Source organism: Hirundo rustica, chromosome 8, assembly GCF_015227805.2.
Source record: "Hirundo rustica isolate bHirRus1 chromosome 8, bHirRus1.pri.v3, whole genome shotgun sequence".
NCBI lineage: Eukaryota > Metazoa > Chordata > Aves > Passeriformes > Hirundinidae > Hirundo > Hirundo rustica.
Window position 1 is genome coordinate 21,092,410 of NC_053457.1, and position 16,751 is coordinate 21,109,160.

General features: G+C 38.5%; 1 protein-coding gene across 3 annotated transcripts in view; it reads left to right on the forward strand.

The window, feature by feature from the left end:
* Positions 1-13,249: 13,249 nt before the first annotated feature.
* Positions 13,250-16,751, forward strand: part of LOC120755770 (heparan sulfate glucosamine 3-O-sulfotransferase 1-like) — a 45,289-nt gene continuing 41,787 nt past the window's right edge. The window contains exons 1-2 of one of the 3 annotated variants that reach the window (XR_005701875.2): positions 13,250-14,170; positions 14,436-15,395. The gene's annotated coding sequence lies outside the window, so the exon portion shown is untranslated. Of the gene's footprint in view, positions 14,171-14,435; positions 15,396-16,751 lie in introns of those variants that run through there. The other 2 variants (XM_040071229.2, XM_058421541.1) reach the window with 2 other exon arrangements.

Consider the following 16,751-nt stretch of genomic DNA (forward strand, 5'->3'; position numbering starts at 1 on the left):
TTATTATTAAATCCCACTTCTTCATGTCCTTTGTGTACTGCTACCATGAGCAGACAACCTACTACTTTTCAAACATCTGTTTTGAAAGACTTGTGAATATTTGCTTACAGTAGCATATATTTAACATTTAAGCACTTTCAGCAACTCTTTGAAACAATTAGCTCATAATGAGCAGCTTCCATGCTAGCAACCTATGCTAAAATGCTTATTAAAAACTTTAAAATGTTGAGATTGACTTTGACCAAAAAAAGGCCACACGATCATCAGCTCACTCTTGGGAGTCTTTCTGAGGTGTTGTTTCTACAAAGCAGAAAACAATCGCTGCAAAAGTTCTATTTTACTCTAAGCTTTTGTGCCAGGACAGTTCCTGAAGGTTCCTCAAAACCTGTGGAGGTTTAGTTCTTTGTGACAGATTCATGAAACATCATATGAACACAGCTTTGACATGCTCTGTCACAGATGGTATTTGGAACTTTCTTGGCCTTCCTTGTGAAATTTTATCTCACTTCCTTCGTCATCATCAGGCCCAAGGTACCACCCTGACAACCTAGCTGTAATTAGTTTTGACAAGATGCTCAAACCAGGTGAAAAAAGGGAAGGCAGAGGATTTGCTTCCTTGACACCACCAGCTACAGAGAAGGCGGCTGACAGTGAGGTCTCGCCACAGGGTTAGGCCATCAAAAAGAAGAACTTCTCCCGCAAGTGGGGCTTTTTCCTGTGTGTTTTGAGCACAGAATAGTGTTACCAGTATTTGAGAACCTTGACTTCTTAAAGCTGCCCTTGAGAAATGAGGGTTTCTTTTTGCAGGGTTTCTTTTTGCAGGGTTTCTTTGTGCAGATCCTTCCCAGAGATCCCAGGAATCTTAAAAAAGCCCAACCAACCAACCAAACAAACAAAAAGAAAACCCAAACAAGACTTCAGCCTTGGAACTTGAATTCTTTCATTAGCTGAACCACAGAAATATAAATAAATAAGTAAAAAATCTCTCCTTCCTCCCCCTAAATTTTAGGAATGTTTATTATTGCTTTAAGACGTACACCCTTCTCTTCTAAATGCACCTAATTTGCGCTTTGCAACTTCTAGACACTTCAAAATCAAAAAAATGCCTAAAAAGAAACTTTCTAATTTATGGCAACTATTCTATTAGAGGTTTTCTTTCACATCAAATATGTGTGAGAAGGAGCTATTTCAAGGTTATGGAAAATGTAAAAAGCAAAAGCGCTATCAAAAATATATGGAATACATATGCATGTGGAAACTCAAGGGCTTTAATTTGTTATTGATAGGCCCCTTGGTCCAGAAGCAGCCTTGGTGCTTCCATGTAAAAGAAGCAATTTTTGTCGTAACTTCAGTGGCCTTGTGTATTTAGCTTAGATGCTTTACTCCATCATGCTCTATCTTGGTTCCTTTTGTCTTATTATGAGAATTGCAGTCCCATACATCAAATTCTATCCCATTGAGGTGTTGCACTTACGAAGAAATGATGAAAAATTAGAGACACTTGTTTATAAAATGTGGCGTGTAAATATTTGGCAGTACTTCCCTTTTTCCTTCCTGTTCAAAGGCATTTGAAACACTGTTCTAAAATATGCATTGAAAATCACAGCAATAGGATATTTTCCCATTTTCTAAATAGTCAAGAGTTCTTCTAAATTGTTCAGATTCTAAATTGTTCAAATAAATGAAATAACCAATGCATCTTCAGTACACCTTGTTTTCAGTGATTAGCTACATAATTACCATAATTGCTCATTGTATTCAATGCATCTTCGTAATAGTCTAACTGCTGTTATACTCCTGAAAATGTCATACTGCTAGTCATTGTCAACCCAGGGGCATATGTGCTTGGCATCATAAATTATATATCATCTCAAAGAGAAATAAATCAGTTTATCCTTTGCTAACTTGGCTGATTTTGGGGTAGGAGGGAATCTACTTTTAAAAATTTTCTGTTTTCAGTATCTGAGTATTGCTTTAGATCATGATTTTGCATATGTCATGAAATAGACTGTGAATAACTTGAACTAAATTACCCACATTACAACTTGAACAAAACATCAGCTTCCCCAGCAGACAGAAAAATAAGGTACATAATAATTTATTAAAAACCATAATAAGAAAAATAAGCTTTGGTCATTCATATTCAGCAAAAATTCTGAGGTTGGTCCTTCCACTGTTAGGTAAATTAATGTGAGCCTTTAAAGGCAAAAGTGATTTTTGCCTGCCTTTTCTCTGGAGCTCCATGAGCCAAACTTGAGCCATCAGGCAGCTACAGAGCTCAATAGCACAGCTCCAAGCACAGCTCCAGCACCCTGCATCACAGCAGTCCACAGCTCCTCTTTAGAAAATGCTTTCCTCTATTCAGCTCAAAACACAGCGTTGATATATCTTCTGTCAATATAATCTGATTTAGTGCATCCTTTATTAGTCCTGGACTCAGTCTTTTAGTTAGTTCAAATCAGATTTCTACTTCTTTTGTTGGAGATTTTTCATGTAGGGTCCTCTTGATACATAGGACAACCTTGCATACCCAAAACTCTCAAGCACCCAGAGAAAAAAGAAACACAAACAAAAAAGCAAAATAAAATTAAAACTTTACTACTTATGTTTATGATTTTTAAGTGTGCTTAATACAGTTAAAATGCCTTAATATAAGAATATTATTCTTAGAATTAGTTTATATATTTATTATATACTTGTGTTTAATATAACAGTATTATTTTTAGGGGATGAGTACCTACAGTTACCACTTCAACTGGGTTTTGAAGCACAAACCACTCTGAAAAATTAGGTCTCACTTTTGCCTAGGTTGGATATGTCAAAATTGAAGGCATACGTTTAAATCTTTGTAATTATCTCTGCCTCTAGAGTTAATTAACAATTAAGTCTGCCTGCAAAATAATCTGAGGCAGAACTCCGTTATTTTCTGTGTTAACCCGCCTGGTAGCCATTGCCTATGAAATATTATTAGTGGAGGGTCTACTTCCTCCTGTGCCTTTAGTTTTGTGTTCAGAACACTGTGTGGTACCTAAAAACCTGGGAGTGCAATTATTCTTTGTGGGTTTTGGAGGGGGTCTAATTAAGTAGGTGTCCACTGTTACAGGCATAGCTGTGAAAGCATTGACTGTGACAAGAGTTATGTATCCCAAACTGAAGGCCAGGTTTCTCTATAAAGGATTATGTTTATTTTTTGAGAGTAGAACCAACAACAAAGCATATAATTAACAGATACCATTATTTTCCCATTTCAAGGGATTTCTTTTTCTTTGACAAGTGTAGCAAGTTGTTCTTTTAAGGTTAACCTGTTCTTTTAAAGGCTAAAATCATCACCAAGTAAACTTCTTTTGTGGTTTAGAGGTCAAGAGAAGTGGATTCTGTTTAGTTAAAATATTCCATAGTGCTCTGAAGTGTTAAAATGACTGTATATACTTGTGCAGTTATATACAATATATACAATTACTATATATACATACCAAGAAAAAGAATCTAATTGAAATTTCCAAAACTGCATAAAAACTATTGCAAGGAGACCAAATATCAAAACCTAGATGAAGTCAAGGGCCACACTTTTTAAATTACTGTCATTTCCTCAATATCAAATGCGTGCATTTCCTTGTTCACCTCCAGTGTCCAACGGTTTCAAGGAAAAAGTCTCAGTTAACTTCTACAAATGTAGACAGAGATGTGATATACATGTAAACAAATGAAAATTGTTTCAATGGGAAAGCAGGACATCAAAAATTGAGAACTCTTTGCTTTGAAATCTGCAGTATGTTTAAGGAGATGTGGCAGATTCAGTCTCAAGGCTACCACAAAATGGACTAAGCCTGCAAAGTAGTTTGAGAGCTGAACAAAATGTAAGTAGCTTACTTAGAAGTATTGCAAATATTATTTTTTTCATCATTTTATGTTTAGAACCTCCTACATTCATTCATATTTAATCCAGAATGATTGCAGCTGGGAAAAAGAATGCGAAAAAAGAAGGCCAAATGGTTTTATACATTAAATAACTGTCTATTTAGAGCAATGTCTTTAGTTTAACCATGAGGATTTTATTTTAAATGTTTCTTTCCCTGAAACTTATCTGCTCCAAAGCCTTTTTTTTTCAACCAAGGAATTCAACATTTGAGACCATGGAGGAAAACCACTGTTTTGGTTTTTTTAATTTAATTTAAGAGCTGTTAGCCCAGCTTTAGGATAAAGGAACTTTAAATGTTCTGAACTTTACAAACCTGAAAAAGCAAGTAAGAGAAAACACATAAAAAATGGAGTGAATAAGATAAAGGTATGATTCTATGATTATTCTTTGTTTAATCATCTCAGTCTCTGTTTCATATGGCTGACTGGTAAGACTACACACTTGAAAACTGTAGATTTACTCAGTTCTTTGTATTCATCCCTTCCGTATCTTTTACTGTCTAAAGCCATAGTCAGTTTTTATCCTGATAAGAAGATACTGACCATTCCATAATGTTTGGATAAATAAAATCCCCATGTAACATTTCTTGTGCACCTTCAGGAAGAAAACTGAGTTTAAAGCAACATTCAGAGAAACAAACACACTAAATTGGTATGAAATTTCTTATTTCTTAATAGACTACTATGTTTTCATTTTTCTGTCTATCAAAAAGGCACAGAATCATCTCCAAAAACCTATCCTGACATTGTGCTCATCATCTTTTCACAGTCCTTATAAAGTGCAATGTGCAGTCCTTCAGCTATGATCCCCTGACTTCATAGGTTAACCTTTGCTATTCCCTGTAGTCAGAGCTTCTCCACAAGGTTGTACATTTGGAGTTATGAGCTTGTTTCTGATGCTGTATGCCCATATGCCAAGAAAATTTTCCATTGATTCATGGAGACTCATACCCCATTGCAAAGTGTCTGCATCTGCCTCAGTTGTTTTAGTAGCCCTGAGAAAGGATCCACCTCCTTTCCTCCAAAGCTTGGGGGGAAGTGGTGTCACACAGTGCTTACACAATGGACTGCTGATATCAAGGCAAAGGTGGTCCTGGAAATTATTTTGATGTGGGTATATTTCTTCATATTTGCTGTATTGCCCTTTATCAGAAAAACCTCCTGGAATAACAGTGGCAGTGATAGTAACTTTTTAACCATGCTGCCTGAACTCTGTTTAGAACAGATCTAAGAGAAAATTAGAGTTGTAATAGAGTAATGACTTATTTATGTGATTATTACTACTTGTCAAAGAACTGAAACAGAAGAAATTCTATCACAGATGGATTTAATGAGCCAGTTCAGGTTATTCAGTGTTAGCACAGCAATCAAACTATCTGTATATAAAACACTTTTCACGAATATTTTTTGAGCCTCAAGAATAATCAGTTATGCATCAACACAGAGTGCATGTATGGACTGCGATGTCGACTCCGTATATCTTGCATTACAGACTGAACAGATGGCTTTAAATCCCTCCCTTGGAAATCATTATGGCCCCTGGAGTTTAGCAGTGTAGAGGATGACAACGAATCCCAGGAATGAGGGGGATGAAACTTTGTAGTTGCTTCAAAATACAGGATTTTAATATATGTTGACTGACTATTTATGGTTTGTATAATACCATCTGTGTGAATAGCAATTTGTGCCATAAAAACTAACAGGTTTCTATCTTGATTTTCCAGTATAATACTGAAAACTCAGTAATCAGGGTTAGTTTCCTTCTTGCCTTTACAAGATCTGTAGAATCACTGTAGAATAAATTATTGGCAAGGATGAACTAAAAGGAAATAAATACATTGAGGGATTGTGTTGACACATTGCAGAACATGAGAGTAAAACTATTGATCCAGATTGAAAAACAGATTTCCCTGAAGTCAATTGGAATTTTGCTACTGGATTCTACATTGCCAAAGCTTCACTGTCAGTATAGAGTTTGGCTATTTTTACCTTTAATTAATGTACCATTCATCTGTTTTGCTACCCTTCCCCACTTTCTCCCCTTCCTACTCTCCCTCCCTCCTTACCTCTCTTTGGTCCCTGTCCTATATCTGCTGCATCTGCCAGGCAGATAAATTTTAAAATAGCTTTTCCCTTTGAAGTGCTAATACCAGCACTGCTATTCCTATAGCAAGTAACTTGACTGTTCTGGTTTGCTTTTACTCTTTGTTTTGTGTGTTTGTATGTGCATATGTGGATATTATGTGATTTGAAGAGTGAAGAAGTGGGAAAAAAATGGAAAGAAAAAGAAAATCTCCCAATTAAGTTTATAAATGAAATTAAATCCCAGCTGCTCCACATCAGGCTGCGATTTTGTCAGATCTCATGAGCTAAGCAGGTTGAACTTAGCAGTGAATAATTAGATAGGAGACCTCTCAGGAAAGCCCAGGGTGCTGTATGTGGTGCACAGAAGATACAGGAGCCGTGACTTCAGAAAGGGTAAATCGTTGCTTGTGTTGTTCTTCCTTCATTGAATCTGTGAGTGGCTATGAAACATGACAGGTCTGTGCAGAAAATCTGGTTCAGAAAATAATACTTTTAATACTGCCAGAAGGTAAGAGGATGTTCTGAAAGGACCACTTTGTACACACAGTCATTTACAGCCTTTAACCATCTGGCCAAGGATAGGAATGTAGGTGAACTGTATACCAGAGACAGAGTACTGGACCTCTGATCAGCTCCAGCATGGGAAGTATTCCATTTTTGTGTACTGAGCGCTTGAGCAATCACTGTTGTCTTCTGCAAGATGTCTCTTTTTGCTCTTGCATATGATATGTATGAGTGTGTTTATTTTAAACTGTCCTTATGTGACCATTTTACACTGTGCTGTGCATTTATTTAGCAAAGTGAAAAAAATACATTCCGTTCTCGGGTATTAACCTTAAGGATTTTGTGAGCTTCTGACTGATACTGTAAGATTTAGAAAGCTCAGAGGTGGAAATTTTAAATATTTTTGCATCATTCATGGGTGTGTTGCATATTTCACATAAGTTTTTTCATTGGTTTACAGATATAGAAAAAAACCCCACTGATTAATAATGAAGTCAGCAGTTGTGTGTGCATTGAGAAAATTAATCACTTGCACTATCTGGATTACTCTCAGAGTTTCCTTTGGGAAAGACAATTTGAGATAAATGTTTCCTGCTCTGTGTAAGTCAGGAATGTATTTGTACTTTGCTGAGTTTAACAGTGGGTCAAAGCTTGATGGCTTTTGTAAAGCTGGGTGCTCTTGTATGGCTGTTTCTTCGAGATGTTTCTGTTTGTTTACAAGAAACTACAAAATCCTATTTCCCTGAACAAGGCACTGGAGTATTTCTTCACTCCTTGCTCCAAGCCACTTTCAGCCCACTACCCCAAAAGACTCTCTCCTTTTCTAAGCTTCTTTCAAGGCTTTCTAGGGGCAAAGTCAAAAGATACTTGCCTACGTTCTCTATTTTTTTCCTACACTTGCTGGAGAGGGGAAGTAGGTGTGTTGGGGAGGTTACAGAGGGAGGTTATGGACACCTAAATCTTCATATAAAAGTTGAGAATTAAAAACTTTTTCTCCAGTATAGGAATGCCTTTTTGATTTAGCAGGTCCTTGGGGTATTTGAAAGACAGCTAGATATAGCAGTTACAGCTCCCAAAGCGTAAATGATCCTTAGGGAACTTAAGGGAAGGCACACCTCTGAAAATATGGGTGGGAATTCTCTAAATCAATTAGTAATGATATGTATATTTCTAGCTGAGATTTATATTTTTAATAATAACTTGTATATTTACATCTGAGATCCATCACTCTGTCACACAGCTTTGTCACTGTGCCCAGCGACTGTTCAGAATTTGGAGGTTTGTCGATTATTCCCTTTAAATGGGGGAGCTGTTAATAGAGATTGATTTTTTATCTGTGCAGTCCTATTTCTAAGAAGCAAGATTAAAAAAAAAAAAATCTTCTTTCTTTGAGCACAGCAGAAATTATACACATTGAAAAAGCTTTTTATTTTTCAGTGATTCAACCGATGTCGGTTTTTGCCAGCAGCCCAAAATCTGTTTAGGTTTACTCCTTGGTACCTGTTCTTTGGCGTTAATTTGACATGAGCTTCTACATATTTCCTCTTTCTCCATATTTATGCATAGCCTACATACATTGTGTCACTTTTATTTGCACCCTTCCTAAAAAACAGTTTCATTCACATTCCGACCTGGCTTTTTCCAGCTTTTGTTTTGTACAGAGATGTGTAATTGTGTTTGGGGTTTAGAGACTAAAGTCATTTCAGTTACTTGTTTCAGCAAAGGAGCATAATAACTTCTTACATCTATCTCAAATGAAGAGGGACAGCTATACCCAAGAGCTGCAATGAAGTTTACCTGACCCATAATTTTACAGCATTATAAACCACATTTCAGCTGAAACATCAGGGCCAGCAAAACAAAAAGCGTCTTGGTTTGGTATTGTGGTGTAGTGAGTTTTCCTTCCAGTGAAGTCATCATGTCTGTTCCTCCAGAAGCAGGAGGTTCTGAAGAGCGAGCCTGCAACCTGCTTTACTTACATGCAAATTGCATGGCTTCGGGAGGAAGCTCTGAAATTGTGTACTGCAGACACCTGCCCTGTCTGCAACTTGCCCCAGCTCTGTATAGGTCATTTTGGACTGTTTTCAGGGTGAGGGAACTACAAAAGCAATTGCACTTTCGTTAGAGTCTGTTTCAAGTCTGCAGAAGGTACAGCTCAGCTGGACTAGAAATTTGGAGTAATATGTTTTTTTGGATCACCTTATTTCTTGCTGTGATTTTTCAGTCACCCTTCCTATTTTCTCTCTTTCTTCAGTTCACTGCCTCTGGTGACACAATTTAAGGTAACACAGTTGACATGTGAGTGTTGGTATTTAAAACTGAGTACAATTTTAAGAATCAGAAATAATGTAAAAACAAAGTGTTTCAGTTTCAAAAATTATCTTGTTTGGAATGCCTCAGTAACTCTTCAGGAATTACAGAATTGTCACCCTTTCAGAAAATAAGTCTGCCATATTTCAAAATCATTGATTTCCTATTGAGTAATTTGTATCTATTGCTTTACTGTTAACAAGGATTTTTAACAGTTTTTCTGGTTTCAGTAAGAAAAAGTCATATCGTGAAAATTAAGATGTCAGAAATTGCAATACTCAATGACCAGATAAACGTGAGAGAAGATGCACTTTTCTGGAATATTTCAGAGGTTGTTGCTGTATTAAATAACAGAAGTAGCCCATGTCAAGCCCATAGATTTTAATGATATAGTTCCCATAACTTTTATACATACTGAAATCCACATTTGTCTAGATAATCTGACTTTTATAAAGCTGCGAAGAAAAATTCTTTAGAGAATGAGGAAAGTTGAGTCAAACTCACTGTTAATTAACACTAATGCTTTGAGTAGCAAAAGGTAGACCTGCCCCCCTATTTGTCAGATATTTAATTCACTGAAAATTATTTGAAAATCAAGGCAAAAGGCACTCTTTATGCCTTGCATTTTAGTTGGTGCCTCAGACTGAAAAAAAACCAAACCGTAATTCATCTGAAACCACAGTTTCCATGTAGTAGCCTGAATCAGACCAACTTACTCATAAATCAGACCAACTTCATGAACCTTAACAGATGAATAACTGTGACCAAGCTTTGAATATTAAGCCTTGAATCAAGAAAATGTCATATGGCCTTCAGGCCAGGCGTATTTCATATAGATGTATTATTATCATTTGCTTTTAGTTTTACTAAATCTGGATTGATTCTATCATGCAGTATTCTTCCTTCAATATAGTTTATTTACTAGAAATAAACCTAGACACATGTATGCTTATATTTAATATAAGCTACTCATGTCAAAGGTAGTGAATCCTCAGAGAAAATTCAGTGAATGCAATCCTAGTTCTGATAAATTAACTAGAATTTCTTTGATTTTGGTGTGATTGAGATTTCATCCCAAGTCTTAGAGAGATACACCAAGATCAAATGTCTAGATGTGGCAGCACTGAAACTTGATTCACACTATTTAAAAAAAAAAAAAAAAAAAAAAAATTACTTGAAATATTTTTAATGAATCTTTGTCCATATAACTTCAGATGTTGTGGTAGGGGAACTACGCATGCATCTTTTCATATCGATAGGTTATCAGCAAGGATATTAATAATTTTGGAGAAACATAAAGTTGCACTTCAATAAATAACAATAATATAAGAAATCCAGCTTTGAAGATTTGCATACTTTGATAGTTACATAGTTCTACCACTCTCACTGAGATGACACATGAATAAAATTGCCCAGGCAATTGATTTCTGTAATAAGGAACCTGGAGAATTTCCAAAAATAGAAGAAACTAGTGAAAAGCATAGAAAATAGATCCACTCTTCCCCCTCTCTAGCCACGGTGATTTTTTTTTGAGTTGTAGTACTAGGCCATTTTTAAGTTGGAAATGTAGCACAACAGATAGACTGGACTTTTGCCAGGCTACTCATGACTGGTTTTCTCCTTTGTTTTTAATTATACTGCATTTTTATCCCAAACTCTTTAAGAGTTGGCGCCTCATACACCATTTCATTTAACACCTTTGCTTTCTCTGGAGTTGAATGCTAGTAACCCTGGAAGCAGTCATCTGCGTGTGAGCAGCTATTGAAATGGATAACAAGAAAATAACCTGCAAAGGATATTTATGTTATGAGAGTTTATGCTGAAAAGAGATCAATGTATAAATGGAATTTGCTAGGTTTGTTAAGACTCAGTTCTTATTATTTGTGTCTCCCTTAATAAATGCATTAATAATCTTAGAAAATAAGAAAATGTGTAATTTGCTGTTGATTCACAGCTTGTCAATAGCATACACAAAATACTGGAGCCAGGAAATGGCACTGTATTATGGGATAACAAAATTCAAGATTATGCACCAGAGCCCGATAAAAACTTTTGGTATAATCCAGTAATTTATGAATCAAAATTTGGAATAGGAAATAATTGTTGGTATTGAGCTCAGGAAAACCCAAAAGCTATCTACATAGGAAAGTCAAGAAAGAAAGTGAGGCAAAGCTCACATTTATCAGTGTTTAAATGGGGGTGAAGAGACTATTGTGGGCATCACTAGTAAGAGTTTACTGGAATGCCATGTATAAAACTCTGTCCATCTGTCAGTGTTTAAAAATCACTAATTCAAACTGCAATAGGTCACAGATATCATCAGGGAAATCCAGAACTTGATTTATGGAAAGAGATTGAAAGAGGATCTGTTTCAACTGAAGAAAAATGTGTGTTATATATAAATAGGTGAACAGAAGAGAATAATACTTAGCATGTTCTGGGGAGAGGAACAAATGGGACAATTTCTAATCCAGGGAACCAGTTCATATTCAAGCACTGCCTTCACTAGGAAGAGTGAAATGAACTGATTTTATGATGAAGCACACTGGATTACAGAAGATGTTGGGTAATGTCTGCTAAAAAGCAGAGTTTTGGATTGGTGATTCAGAGGTTTTAATCAAGTTCTATTTTTTTTTACTTTTTTTAGATGAGTACATCAGTTTTTGCAGGAAACATTTGATTCTGATAAAATTCTTTGGGTTTTTATGTTGTTGTTGTTGTTTTGTTTTGTTTTGTTTTTTTAAAGTAGATCTGTTCAATCTACTATTATGTAATTACCTTGGAACACCAGTACTAATTGCAATTAAGTAATACAGTGGATATAGTCTGTGTTACTCTATTTATGCTTGATTTTGAAAGTTCAAAATCAGCTTTATTTGTGCTCTTTTCCTACAGTACATATGGCTTCTAATATACACAGGAACCTTCAGAACTCTCAGATGAAAATGGGAAAATCTGGAAAAAAGAGGACAGTTAAGATTCTTCTCTGTAGAAGGCAAGTTTTTTGGTGTTTTTTTTTTTTTTTTTTTTTTTTTTAAGAAAATTCAACTGTGATTCTTATGTTCTATTTTGCTGTGTAGTCTAAATGCAGTCTTCAAGTACTGAACCTAGAGATTTTTAGTCCCGCTATAGGTGCAAACCACAACACAGCCTTAACTGTGGAGTTAATTACTCTTTTGTGTATGAGTAACAAAAATCTACAGCATAACACAAAAGGAAATTTGACCTGTCATGTAAACGAATTTTTCCCACAAAACTGCTCTACTTTTTAATTTACATTCTTCTTCCTCCTTGCACAGCTCTAAGTCTCTTTGCCTATGGTTACCAACCTTAGGGCTTGTGGCAATATGAGGATCTCTCCGTGTAAAGCTTATGAACTCCGTCTGATACCTGGAAATCTCTTTGTATAGCTGTGTCAGCCTGAAGATTCTTTGCTAATCTAAAATACACGAGAGATGATTTTGGCTCCTGGCACATGATCAATAAGGAGTTGTTAGACCATTAAAATATCCTATTCAAATACATTCCCTTGGACTTTGACAATAGGTAGGCAAACCTGGTTTTAGAGATGAAGTGAGGCAGTAATAAGTAGGTGATAAATCATCTGTTCTACACAAATTTCATCACCTGACTAAGAAGTAAGGCAGTGTCTTACTTGGTGTTGTGAAGTACATCCTGTATTAAATATTGGAGGGGGATGGTGGACTTGGAGGACTTCTACCTATATTTGGAATGAAAAATGAAGGCAGAGAAATGCAAAGGGTTTTCTGCATTTAACAGTTGTTCTGAAACCCTTAAAGTCTCAGTGGTCTCTTGCCCCTTCTGTGAAGAAATTCAAAGTCCAGCATACCGCTGTTTTAACAAATGGTGTTTGAAGAAATCGGTGCTGCCCTCAGAAGAGAGGGCAGCAAAGCTCTGTGCCGGAGGACTGGGGAAGGAGCCGGTGTTGCTGCCTCAGCGGACCCAGGCAAGCTCGCATGGACACCAGTGAGGTGTTGCATGGAGAAACCTGGCTCCAGCAACTGGTGCGTGGCCGAGCACTTGTTTTCACCAAGGCTGAGGAGAGATTTTGGACATAATTGTGCGAATGAGCTTAGTCCTGCTACCGTGACCACGACCACACGGATGCACGGGATGCTCGCAGTGCCCGTCTGGCCCCTCGGGGCTCCGGGGCCCTGCTCCACAGCCAAGGCACCCGCGGGCCGCTGGCAGCCAGGAGACAAGGAGGGGCCGCAGCTCCCTTGGAGCTGAGGATGCTCCCGAGTGCAGCTGAGCGGTGACTGCAGCCTGCTTCGCGGCGCGGAGCCTCCCCCGAGGTCACCTCGCTCTTCCCCGCCCGCTCCCAGCGCGGTCCCTCCGGCCGGGAGCGGGGCTGCAGCCCGGTGACCCGTCCGGGAGCCCCCGCCCTCCCTCGCCCCGGGCACCCGCGGAAAGCCGGGCGCCGGCGCGGCATCCGCCCTCGGCTCCCCCGGTGCTGGCGGAGCCCCGTGCCGGGGGAACTCCGGGAGAAGGGACCGTCCCGTGCGCCCTGCCTCTCCCCAGCCCCCGCGCTGCCTCCTCCCCTGGTCACTGGGACTGATGAATTAATCATGATGCGGCTGCTGTTAATGCATTTATGTGGAGCGGGCTGTGCCAGCGGCGGGTGAGGGAGCGCGGGGAGCGCCGGCCCCTCCGCTCCGCTCCGCTCCGCGCCGGGCGAGCCGCGGCCGCGGCGCTCTCCATGGCTCCGGAGGAGGTAATGGGAGTCGGGACCGCTCCCCGTCGCCCCGGCAGCCAGGGAAGGGGCAGGGCAGGCGGGGCGCGGAGGGGGCAGCTCCAGCTTGCCGGCAGGGGGACAGGAAGGCTCGGCTTGCCGCGGGAGGTGCGCGGGGTGTGCTCGCTTCGCGTCCCCGAGGTTCCCCCGAATCCTGCCCGCGGTTTAAGAATCGCTCTCTCGGCATGAGTGCGCGGGAGCCAGGCTCACTTTATCGCCGCTGACGCTGTTGAAATCGCTGTGGCTCCAGCAGTAACAACAGCGAGCCCCCTCCCTGCCTCCCTCCCTCTTTCCCTCCCTCCGCCGGGTCACCCGCTCCTCGTGAGAAACCGAACGCTGATATTCCATTAGCTTCTTCTTCCCCGCTCGCGCGAAAGTGAGGAAGACTTGCCAATTAATTTACATACGAGGGAATGATGTCTGAAGGAAGGAAAAAATACCCCGTTGCACCTGCTCCGCCGAGACTTGTCATCTGAATCTGGAGGAGAGCTATAAATCATGTAAAGTGTTCGCGGTGGAGTCGGCTTCTTCTGAGAGCTCTAGGATTATGTATCCAAATGCTGAATTTGTATTTCCCACTAGGAAAAGACTGAAACTCAGGTCAGATATAAACTACATCATTTCATTTAAAACAAAACTGTAGTTATTTGTTGTAATTCTCGAGGGGAATTTTCTTCTCTCCTGATTAAATAGAAAGTACTATTAGAGCATGTAGTAATGATTTACACATTACAGCCTGAAATCTCTTGCAGAGTTGGAGGTGGTGGAGTGTAAGGATGGTGCTTTAGAATCACGTATATCCTCTTATTTTTGCCACACGTGAAAAGACTGAGAATAACCAAACTGTTTTACCTTCTTTTTTTAGTGTGTACAAAGACATATTTTCTGAGATACAGGACGGGGAGAACTTGGACAAGGGCTAGCACCACTTCCATTGAAAATGTTGACTTTCTCAACTGCAGCAACTAAAATCTGTGTGATGTCTGCTTTGATTATTTCCACCCTTTGAAAAAAAGCTTTAAAAATGTCATAAGCTACTTCCAAGAATTTAACTTATTACCTCTAAGGCAGTACCGTAATAGTTCTTGACACTTGCCTGCTAAATGAGCTGAACTGGGGAGATCTACTGCTCAGTAAGATGTTTGTGTTATTCCTATGCCAGGTATTTCATCATAAAATACAAAATGACAGCTTCAGTCTGATGAGATAATGATTTCATATTGTAGAAATTATTCATACATTAGTTTTGTGAATTTTCACATATTTCACTAGGTTTGTTGCTTGCAAAACTAGACTGAGGTTTCATAATTTCAAATGGAACTCATTTTGATTGGGGTTAATTGCTTTAGTAGCCTAGTATATTTTTGACAAAAATGTAAGTGGCAAATATTATTCAGTTCTTTTGTTCCACTTATGTAAAAGCGTTGCTTCTTGATTAAAAAGATGTTATGTGTTATAAATGGATCCTGTACATTGCATCAGAATGAGGGAATTGAGGAGTTTGTGTGCTTTGACAGCACTGTGATTTGCAAGTTTCATAAGTTGTGAGCTTATTGTACAAGTGTGTGTAATGTGTGTGGCAAAAGACTGCTATGCTAGTAGAAGAAACTAATAATAACACAGAAATCTGTGAGGTAAGCAAGAACATATGAGCCAAACTAATGACTCAATATGCTTACTTTGAAAGCAAGTCTGGATGCAGGAGTTTTCATATCACTGTTCCACAGTAACAAAATAAAGGAGACAAAAATAAGCACAAGCCAGAAGTAAAAAGACAAAATTTTAAAGGAGACTAGTCATTGGAAATAAAGTCTGTCAAATCCAAGAGAGCTGGTCATTGTTAAATGAAATCATACTCTCATATACAGCATTTTTATGATATTTAAGGTGGAACCCTTGGTCTAGATTATAACCAACCTATGAGAAGAGATTCAGTTGTTGAGAATTTGGTTTGTCACCAAATAAGAGGTGGTAGGGGTCAAATGACAGTCAGTAAAAGTGGAGTTCGTCTTTTAACTTGTAACAGAACAATTTGTTTGCTTTTTCAAATCTTCTGTCTCTAACTGGGAATGCTGTCATGGACACCAGTCCACAAAGTGGCCAAAATTTATTAATTAGTAAACATTTATTGTTCTGAGATACCATTATAATAGAAATACTTTTTTTTCTGTGTAACTGGCATCCTTCTAGCCAGTGCTTTGGCTTTGTAAGTCATAAATGAAACATGGGAGCTCTGATTTGGGGTTTGAACAATATATGTCACTGCGTAAATTTCAGTCCAGTGTACATTTTTGTTTGGCTGTCAAGTGTTGGATTGACTTATATTGGAAAAACATTTGCTTTTTTTTCTAAAACAAAATTTTTAAAAAATAATTTTTCAGCCAGAGGGAGGTGGGGAAATGTGTTCACACTCACCAGACTTTATCGGCCTTAGAATAATGACTTGTGTTTGATACGAGGGATTGAGGGGTAGGTGAATGAGAGACCCGCCTACCTTTTCAACATTTGCAACAGGCTGAGCATGCTTTTTGGGTCAAGAAATCACAGAGCTGCTTGTTTATTGATGGACACAGCTTTGAAAGGAGCTGAAAGGAGAAGAGTTGGTGGTCTGCAACATTGCTCAATGTTCACTTACTGCTATACAAATAACTACGTGATAACTAGCCAGTAGCTGTAGTCATGTGAATATGCCCACTCTCTTTTCTGTAGCTGTTTTTTCTTTACCCACCGCCATGGAAAACTTCTGAATGGGTTGTTCAATGATTAACATAAAGGTACTATGTTATGAGGGGTGGGGATGGTTGTATGTCTCTAGACAGGTTAAATTACATGATTCTGAATAGTGACAGTGTATTTGCTTTGAGTACAATCAAATTCCCTCTTTGACTGTTTATATAGTAAGCAGGAATCTATTAAACTGGCAAGGAGGACAAATATTTAATGAAGACCCAAAGAAGCAATATTATTTCAGTATGTTTGCAGTGCACTCCTCTGTTTAGCTGCTGATTAAATCTTCTGATCTCAAGGAGATCTTCTAGTCATCTGCTTTGATGCAATAGTCTACAAAACCATTTAAGCTAGAGGGGTAGGAGCTTAACTCTTAAGATGGTTTTCTCTTAAGGATAAAAATTGCACTAAGTCCTCTCCTAGCCCTAGTCGAATTTTAGAGGGAATAGTGTGA